Genomic DNA, 9,539 nt, shown 5'->3' with positions numbered 1-9,539 from the left:
GGGGTCTTGTGTTTTGGATATTTCTGTTATTTGCTCTAGAAATGCCTCATCCACCTCCGCTTCCTGAATTGGTGCCATGGAAAGTGCCATTGGTGCCATGGAAAGGTTGCACAATGCTAACTAGGAATTATGTGTGGTACATTAAGTGGAGAATAGACTCATATGAGAACTAAAACATTCAATGCATCATGAGACAGTGAAAAGAGGCATCTTTCACTATGAAAAAGTATAGCTGTTTTTATTTTAGTAAGTCACTTATGAAGAAGACTGTTGCCTGTTAGCCATTGATGTTGGGGCTTTTGTTTATCACTTAAAATACACACACACACACATCAGGGATATTATATTCAAAGACTAGAATCCATTTGACAGCAAGGTTGAGGGGGGGAGGGATAGCTCAGTGGTTTGAGCATTGGCCTGTTAAACCCAGGATTGTGAGTTCAATCCTTGAGGGGGCCACTTAGGGATCTAGGGCAAAATCAGTACTTGGTCCTGCTAGCGAAGGCAGGGGCTGGACTCAATGACCTTTCAAGGTCCTTTCCAGTTCTAGGAGATAGGATATCTCCATTAATTTATTTTTTTTATTTTTTAAGGTTGAGAAACCAAACAGTGAAAAGCCAGGAAATTCCAAACATTCACATTTCTACCACAACTAGAATGGATCAAAAATGAGGAACATTTTTCCACTGAAATTTCAGGAACTTTCAACCAGCTCTAACTACAGCATTAACTGGGCCAAATTGCACAGTTTCTATTCCTATTTTCCTTAATAAACACGAGAGGCTACAGTGTGCCTAGCCTTTACATGGGTGCACAGTGGGTGGGGAGGGGAGCATAAGGAGCTTTCTACCTCCTTGGTGTGGCCTGTATAAGGACCAGACACAATTTCTTGCTCCCTCCCACTCACATGGAGTGCCAAATGCCCCACTATTTTTTCATCTAACACCGCACCAAACAGCTGGAGGAGGAGCAGGGCTCTCCTCTTTTACCCTCTAGCTCAATGGTAATTCCCCCCACCTGAAAAGGAGAAAGGATTTGCACTTAGGTTTCCCACCTCTCAGGTGAGTGCCCTACCACTGGACCATAGAGTCATTCTCACTCTCTCTCTCTGGCCCAATACCTTTTTAATTATTTTATTATTTAGGGAATGGCTTCAACAGGAGAGATTGACAGAGATCCAGATCAGAATATCTCATAAAAGACTCATGTTCAAATCCCTTTTCCTTATCAGGCAGAGGGAGGAATTAAATTAGGTCTCCCACTTCCTGGGTGAGTGCTCTAGTCACTGAGCTAAATGTTCTAACCAAGGATGTCTCTCCCATTTTGTATGGTGTTAGGAATACTTTGAAAATTTCTACCAGATTGGACCCCAGGGGTCAGATTCATGGGGCAACACCTGGTTTGAGAATCCCAATGGGCCTTGGGCATGAGATAGGCATTGTCCATCAGAACTGAGGTAGCAGTGCGCATGCCCAGAGATGGAAACTTAGGTGCCTTGGGCATGCCTAATAGTGGAAATTATGGTTGCAGCTTAGCAGAAGTTTGAGGTTCTCAGTAGCTCTTAAATTTTGGATTTATGCACCTAAAGTGGGAGTTAGATGTCTAAGTCCTTTTGTAGTCTTGGGCCCAAGATCCTAATCCATTCCTAGTGAAGACAAAGGGAGTTGTGTCATTGATTTCAATGGTAGCAGGATTAGGCATCTAAGACATATGATACTTAGGGCCTTATTTAACTTCACTGATGTCAATGGGGGTCTTTCCATTGACTTCAAGGTGGGTTGGATTATACCCATAGACTGGTGGTGGGGCATTAATGGAAATTCCAGTAGACTCCATTGGATCTTCAGTTGGTGTCTATTGGTTTCTAACTGATAGCTTCTACTGCAGGATCAGTAGAATCAGTGGACTAGCAGTCCCATTGTATTGTTCCAAAATCTAGCTGCCAACTGTAACTGGCAGAGACTGATTAAAAAATTTAAATGGGAATTTCCACAACAGCATTACCGGATCTTTGTATCTAAAGGTGTGTATTGTAGGAACTTCAAATTCCAAGAATACTAACTCATTTCTTGGGACCAATCTGGGAACCAACTTGCTTGGTTTACCACTTTTGCCAGATTCTAGATCACACAAACTGAATTATACAAACACTGTAGCCATAAAATATGCTGATGATGGGTGAATACCAATAGGTCTGGAGGTTTCATTTAGAACTTCATCAAGGTATCCAAAAGTTAGTGTTCCTCTGAACTTCATTTTTTTTTAAACTGCCTTATAGTTGATTGTCATATTTTTAGCTATTTAGTTAGGTCTCCAGTGGCCTTTAGACATGTTTTTAGAGGAATGCAACATTTATTATTAATTATTAATTATTATTATTAATAATAATGTTAACTGATTGATATAGTTAAGAGTCCCCCACATTTTTCTTTTAAGGTTTGTTGGTACTTACGGAAGAAGTGTGTCTGATATGTTCTCTACTGGGCAGGGCGGGGGAGGGGGGAGTGGGAAATAACCTCAGTTGCAGCAGATAAGGGTGTAGTAAGTCATTTCTGTTGCTAACTACTATGATTGGGTGATTCAGTCACCACCGATCAACGACATAATCTTAGTTATACAATTCAGGGTCAGCGTTTTGTTGAAGACGATGTATAATAGCACAAATTTAGTATTAATATACCATTGCTCGTTATTTCCTTCTTTACAACACCCCTGAAAAAACCAATGGTATGCGCGCACCACCACAGCTCTTGGTCCCTAACCACGAGTGAAGAACCAAGTTACATTTCCTAGACAAATTTTATCATGTCAAATGTTAATGGGTTTCTCTGTTCCTGTACCTAAGGAATAACCAGCGGCACTTTCCAGATGATAAAGAGATTACAGAGATAAACCACAGGCTTGGTAAATTACTCACTTGATAATATTTGCAGTGTAACCCTTTACATATGAGGAAAACCATTTGTGAATGAGAAACCACAGTGTGCTGTGTCAGTGGAAAAGGCAGTTTGTTTTTCTCCTTGCATGAGAGGAAAGATTGTTTTACGTAAAATTCTCTATAATCAATTATTGTAGATGTGAATTCCAAACCAGCGGATGATCAAAACGATGACTGGAGAAGAGCAGCCTACGTGAGTTTTAAATTAAGAAATACCTTAGTGCACATACAAAGTTTATCCCCCGCATTTACAAAGCCACCTTTGTTCTACCTCCTACCTCAAGTGGAACTCTAACATGGAGGATGATCGGGGCCATAATATGGCTTCTCAATTGCATGCTATTTTTTCTACATTACTGACCCATCTGTAGTACCATTTGCAATATATTTTCTACTCCTGTATATTTAAACTACTGACTGACCATAATACTTTAATAATATATTGGAAGGACAGAACAGGTCGTGCTGGTGGGGGAGTGGCATTATATGTGAAAGAAAGCATAGAATCAAATGAAGTAAAAATCATAAATGAATCATACCGTACCATAGAATCTCTAAGGATAGAAATTCCATGCTTTAATAATAAGAATATAGCGGTAGGGATATATTACCGACCATCTGACCAGGATGGTGATAGTGACTGTGAAATGCTCAGGGAGATTAGAGCGGCTATTAAAATAAAAAAAACTCAATAATAATAATGGGGGATTTCAATTATCCCCATATTGACTGGGTACATGTCACCTCAGGATGGGATGCAGAGATAAAGTTTCTTGACACCTTAAATGACTGCTTCTTGGAGCAGCTGGTCCTGGAACCCACCGGAGGAGAGGCAATTCTTGATTTAATCCTAAGTGGAGCACAGGATCTGGTTCAAGAGGTGAATATAGCTGGACCTCTTGGTAATAGTGACCATAATATAATTAAATTTAATATCCCAGTGGCAGGAAAAACACCACAGCAGCCCAACACTGTAGCATTGAATTTCAGAAAGGGGAACTACACAAAAATGAGGAGGTTAGTTAAACAGAAATTAAAGGGTACAGTGCCAAAAGAGAAATCTCTACAAGCTGCGTGGAAACTTTTTAAAGACACCATAGTAAAGGCTCATCTTAAATGTATACCCCAAATTAAAAAACATAGTATGAGAACCAAAAAAGAGCCACCGTGGCTAAACAACAAAGTAGAAGAAGCAGTAAGAGGCAAAAAGTGGAAAGTTAAATCCTTTAAAAAGTGGAAGTTTAAATCCTTTAAAAAGTGGAAGTTAAATCCTAGTGAGGAAAATAGAAAGGAGCATAAACTCTGGCAAAGGAAGTGTAAAAATATAATTAGGAAGGCCAAAAAAGAATTTGAGGAACAGTTAGCCAAAGACTCAAAAAAATAATAGCAATTTTTTTTTTAAGTACATCAGAAGCAGGAAGCCTGCTAAACAACCAGTGGGGCCACTGGATGATTGAGGTGCTAAAGGAGCACTCAAGGAAGATAAGGCCATTGCGGAGAAACTAAATGAATTTTTTGCATCAGTCTTCACGGCTGAGGATGTGAGGGAGATTCCCAAACCTGAGCCATTCTTTTTAGGTGACAGATCTGAGGAACTGTCCCAGATTGAGGTATCATTAGAGGAAGTTTTGGAACAAACTGATAAATTAAACAGCAATAAGTCACCAGGACCAGATGGTATTCACCCAAGAGTTCTGAAGGAACTCAAATGTGAAATTGCAGAACTATTAACTGTAGTCTGTAACTTATCATTTAAATCAGCTTCTGTACCAGATAACTGGAGGATAGCTAGTGTGACGCCAATTTTTAAAAAGGGCTCCAGAGGTGATCCCGGCAATTACAGGCCTGTAAGCCTGACTTCACTACCAGGCAAACTGGTTGAAACTATAATAAAGAACAACATTGTCAGACATATAGATGAACATAATTTGTTGAGGAAGAGTCAACATGGTTTTAGTAAAGGGAAATCATGCCTCAACAATCTACTAGAATTCTTTGAGGGGGTCAACAAGCATGTGGACCAAGGGGATCCAGTGGATATAGTGTACTTAGATTTTCAGAAAGCCTTTGACAAGGTCCCTCACCAAAGGCTCTTACACAAAATAAGCAGTCATGGGATAAGAGGGAAGGTGCTCTCATGGATTGGTAACTGGTTAAAAGATAGGAAACAAAGGGTAGGCATAAATGGTCAGTTTTCAGAATGGAGAGAGGTAAATAGTGGTGTCCCCGAAGGGTCTGTTCTGGGACCAGTCCTATTCAACATATTCATAAATGATCTGGAAAAAGGGGCAAACAGTGAGATGGCAAAATTTGCAGATGATACAAAATAACTAGAGATAGTTCAGACCCAGGCAGATTGCGAAGAGCTACAAAAGAATCTCTCAAAACTGGGTGACCAGGCAACAAAATGGCAGATGAAATTTAATGTTGATAAATGCAAAGTAATGCACACTGGAAAGCATAATCCCAACTATACATATAAAATGATGGGGTCTAAATTAGCTGTTACCATCACTCATGAAAGAGATCTTGGAGTCATTGTGGATAGCCCACTCAATGTGCAGCGGCAGTCAAAAAAGCGAACAGAATGCTGGGAATAATTAAGAAAGGGATAGATAATAGGACAGAAAATATCATGTTGCCTCTATATAAATCCATGGGGCGACCACATCTGAACACAGTATCAAAAAAGTTATATTGGAATTGGAAAAGGTTCAGAAAAGGGCAACAAAAATCATTAGGGGTATGGAACGGCTTCCGTATGAGGAGAGATTAATAAGACTGGTACTTTTCAGCTTGGAAATGAGAGGGCTAAGAGGAGATATGATTGAGGCCTATAAAATCATGACTGGTGTAGAGAAAGTAGATAAGGAAGTGTTGTTTACTACTTCTCATAACACAAGAACTAGGGGCCACCAAATGAAATTAATAGGCAGCAAGTTTAAAACAAATAAAAGGAAGTATTTCTTCATACAACGCACAGTCAACCCGTGGAACTCCTTGCCAGAGGATGTTGTGAAGGCCAAGACCATAACAGGTTTCAAAAAAGAACTAGATAAATTCATGGAGGATAGGTCCATCAATGGCTATTAGCCAGGATGGGCAGGGATGGTGACCCTAGTCTCTGTTTGCCAGAAGCTGGGAATAAGCAACAGGGGATGGATCACTTGATGATTACCTGTTCTGTTCATTCCCTCTGGGGCACCTGGCACTGGCCACTGTCGGAAGACAGGATACTGGGCTAGATGGACCTTTGGTCTGACCCAGTAGGGCCATTCTTATGTTAATAATGGGAAATTGTCAACAAGTGGGGGCCTGCAGGGGCTGGTTCCCAGTTATACACTATTCATTATTATCATCAGTGATCTGGAAGAAAATAAAAAAATTCTTGCTGATAAAGTTTGCAGCTGACTGGTGGGGTGGTAAATAATGAGGAAGAAAGTTGCTAACACAGAGTGATCTGAATTGCTTGGTAAACTGGGCACAATCAAACAATATGTGTTTTAATACAGCCAAATGCAAGGTCAGATATCAAGGAGTAAAAAGCAACATCATGGCCTCATTGAAGTGAATGGGAATTTTGCCATTGAATTCAATGGGGCTAGGATTTCACCCAAAAAATGTAGGCCACACTTATGAATGGCGGACTGCATTGTAGAAAGAGTGACTCTGGGAAGGTCTTAGGGAATCCCTGTTGAAAGCCAGTATGATACTGTGGTAAAAGAAGCACAAATCCTGATGAACATGATTCCTGTGTGCATAAATGGGAATACTGAGCAGGAGGAAGTAGCTGATATGATCTCAGCATATGGCACTGATGAATTCTCCAGTAGTAGGCTGGTGTTCACATTTTTAAAACAATATTAAAAAATTGGAGAGGGTTTGGAGATGAGCTATAAGCGTAATTGAGGGGGTCTGGAAAACATGCCTTGCAATGAGACATTAAAGCAGAGGTGGGCAAACTACGGCCCGCAGGCCACATCTGGCCCGTGGGACTGTCCTGTCCTGTCCCTGAGCTCCCGGCCGGGGAGGCAAGCCCCTGGCTCGTCCCCCGCTGTCCCCACCTCCCTGCAGAGCCATGCCGCTGCGCGGGCAGCACTCTGGGGGGCGGAGCTGCGCACTCCTGCCGAGCAGAGCGGCAGCGTGTCTTGCTCTAGCAGGCACGGCAGCCAGACATGCTGCTCTGCATGCTCTGCTCGGCATGGTAAGTGGGCCAGGGCTGGGGCCGGGGGGTTGTATAAGGGTCGGGGGCCCCCGGGGGGGCAGTCAGGGGACAGGGAGCAGGGGGCGGTTGAATGGGGCGGAGGTTCGGGGGGGGGACAGTCCGGGGATGGGGAACAGGGGGGTTGGATATGCGTGGGGTCCCAGGGGGCCTGTCAGGGGGCGGGGGTGTGGATGGGGTCGGGGCAGTCAGGGGACTGGGAGCAGGGGGGGTTGGATAGGGGATGGGGTTCCAGGGGGCGGTTAGGGGTGGGGGGTCCCGGGAGGGGGCAGTTAGGGGACAAGGAGCGGGGGCGGTTGGATGGGTCAGGGGTTCTGAGGGGGGCAGTCAGGGGGCGGGAAGTGGGAGGGGGCGGATAGGGGGCAGGGGCCAGGCTGTTTGGGGAGGCACAGCCTTCCCTACCCGGCCCTCCATCCAGTTTTGCAATCCCAATGTGGCCCTCGGGCCAAAAAGTTTGCCCACCCCTGCACTAAAGGAACTCAATCTATTTAGCCCTTTCAAAAAGAGGGTTAAGAAGAGGCAATTTAATCATGGTTTTATAATTACCTGCACAGGGAGAAGATGCTATAGGGTTCTTCACTCAAGCAGAAGAAAGCACAAGATCCAATGGTGCAAAGGTCAACTGGAAATCAAATGTAAATTTTTAAGTGAGAGTAACCATTAGAAAAGCTCAACAGGCAAAGTGGTAAATTCACTGTCACTTGGAGCCTGTAATTTAAGACCAGATCTCTTTCTATATGTCTTAAGTTGACAACAAGTTATTGGGCTCAGTGCTGGAATTACTGGGTGAAATTCTATGGCCTGTGTTACGCAGGACATCAAAGTATATAATCATAATGATCCCTTTTGGCCTCCAAAACTATGAATCCACTTTCATTGTGATAAAGCTCCAGTATGTCTTTACAGACATATAGCAGTTCACTTCTTTCTAAAGTATGTATTTTAATAATTAGGACCTCAGCACGGTGCTCCATTTGGATAGCTGGACTGAGCAAGAAACATATCTCACCCAGGGCCACAGACTAGTTGGGGAGTCACTTTCTTCCCATAGATGAAGTAGTCCTGGGCATCCCTAACCCAGAGCAACCATATGGGACATAGCAGGAGGGCCACCAAACCCATGCAGCGCTGGATCCAGTGAATCCACCCCTTTCCCAGCTGACCCATGTCCTGTTCCCATCACATCCTTGTATACGCAATACATGCAGGGGATAAGGCTGTCTGTGCAGCTCAGCCTTCCTTAGGTGTAATTCAAGGCATTATGCTACAATTATTGTTATTTATAGAGCATTTTATTTATGTGAAGCACTGGGAAGAGACTGTCTAGGAAGGAGTATGGCTGAAAGGGATCTAGGGGTTATAGTGGACCACAAGCTAAATATGAGTCAACAGTGTGATGCTGTTGCAAAAAAAGCAAACGTGATTCTGGGATGCATTAACAGGTGTGTTGTGAGCAAGGCACAAGAAGTCATTCTTCCGCTCTACTCTGCGCTGGTTAGGCCTCAGCTGGAGTATTGTGTCCAGTTCTGGGCACCGTATTTCAAGAAAGATGTGGAGAAATTGGAGAGGGTCCAGAGAAGAGCAACAAGAATGATTAAAGTTCTTGAGAACATGACCTATGAAGGAAGGCTGAAAGAATTGGGTTGTTTAGTTTGGAAAAGAGAAGACTGAGCGGGGACATAATAGCAGTTTTCAGGTATCTAAAAGGGTGTCATAAGGAAGTGGGAGAAAACTTGTTCATCTTAGCCTCTGAGGATAGAACAAGAAGCAATGGGCTTAAACTGCAGCAAGGGAGGTTTAGGTTGGACATTAGGAAAAAGTTCCTAATTGTCAGGGTGGTTAAACATTGGAATAAACTGCCTAGGGAGGTTGTGGAATCTCCATCTCTGGAGATATTTAAGAGTAGGTTAGATAAATGTCTATCAGGGATGGTCTAGACAGTATTTGGACCTGCCATGAGGGCAGGGGACTGGACTCGATGACCTCTCGAGGTCCCTTCCAATCCTAGAGTCTATCAATCTATGAATCTATGATCACCTTGGCTAAGGTTGCAGAACAGTTCCATTCTAAGACTCTGCTTTCTGTTGTTCAGAACTTTTCAAATGGTGAAACATTTGAGGCTTAAATCTGCCAAAAGGCAAACATTTCTGAAGTATCTGGGCAAAACTGATTTGCCATTTTTCATTGTGGGGGAGTGAAAAAAATCCACACTTTTCTCCAATTTTAAAAATGTCTTGTGTCCTTTTCCGAGCAACTATACAGCCAAAATGGCTGGGTTTTGACAGCTGAAACTTGGTGTGGAAATAGGGGGGCCTTCGGTGTTTTGACAAAAACTAATTTTGATTTGACTGAGTTATGAACCTTTAACAATCTGTTTGT

Source organism: Emys orbicularis, chromosome 1, assembly GCF_028017835.1.
Source record: "Emys orbicularis isolate rEmyOrb1 chromosome 1, rEmyOrb1.hap1, whole genome shotgun sequence".
NCBI classification, from domain to species: domain Eukaryota; kingdom Metazoa; phylum Chordata; order Testudines; family Emydidae; genus Emys; species Emys orbicularis.
This window is presented reverse-complemented; position numbering follows the sequence as displayed.